Below are 1,123 nucleotides of genomic sequence, written 5' to 3'. Positions count from 1 at the left end.
CGAGGATAGCCAAAAACTCATCATCAACAATTGATCACATCATCACAGACATAGATAAAGAAAGTTGTGAAATTATTGTAGATAACCTTGGCCTTTCTGATCACTTCTGTCAAATCCTAAAATTAAACATAAATATAGACAATACAACTAAAACATACACATACAGAAGGGTTTTCTCCAAACCAAACAGATCAGAATTTGCCAAGCAAATAAACAGTATAACTTGGGAAGAAGTGTATGCTGAAACTAGTGTAAATAAGAAATTTTCTAAATTCATGTCACTATTTATACTCAGATTTGATGAAGCATTCCCAAAGGTGAAACTGCAGTACACTCACACAAAAGAAATACCTGGGTGACCAAAGGAATAAGCAAATCCTCTGCAACACTCAAACAACTGAACAGGTTAAAAAACTACCATAGTGATCCTGGTTCCCTAAACTACTACCACACATACAAAAGAATATACAGAAGAGTATTAAGAGATGCTAAAAAAGCCCACAATGACAGTATTATAGAAAAGGCAGAAAATAAAATTAAAGCAGCCTGGACTGTTACCAAACAGGAAACAAACAGTAATAAATTAAAAACAGTAAACATTCAAATTAAACATAATGGTGCTATTATACATAACCCAAATACACTAGTAAATACTGTAAATTAGTACTTCAGCAGTGTTGATACCAAGCTACAGCAAAAGTTTGGCAAAAAAACAGCCTGAACAAAAATTGAACTATATGGATAACTCAATGTTACCCTTTGGCACACATCATAAATGAATCATTCACTGCAGGCTGCTTCCCAGAATACTTAAAATGTGCAAAAGTCCTGCCTCTATTTATGAAAGGTGATCCAGAAAATATAGAAAACTATAGGCCCATCTCATTACTCTCATCCTTTTCCAAGGTAATAGAAAATATAATGAAAAAGAGACTACTGGATTTCCTAAACAAGTACAACCTACTGTGTAAAGAACAGTTTGGTTTCAGGCCAGGAAGAAGCACAGGTTCAGTCAGCAGTAGCTCACTTCACAAATTTTGTCTTAGAAGCACTTGATGAAGGTGAACATGTAACAGGCATATTCCTTGACCTTAGCAAAGCATTTGACACGGTAGACCACAAA

Source organism: Schistocerca cancellata, chromosome 3 (genome assembly GCF_023864275.1).
Source record: "Schistocerca cancellata isolate TAMUIC-IGC-003103 chromosome 3, iqSchCanc2.1, whole genome shotgun sequence".
Lineage (NCBI taxonomy): Eukaryota > Metazoa > Arthropoda > Insecta > Orthoptera > Acrididae > Schistocerca > Schistocerca cancellata.
Note: the sequence above shows the minus strand (reverse complement) of the source record.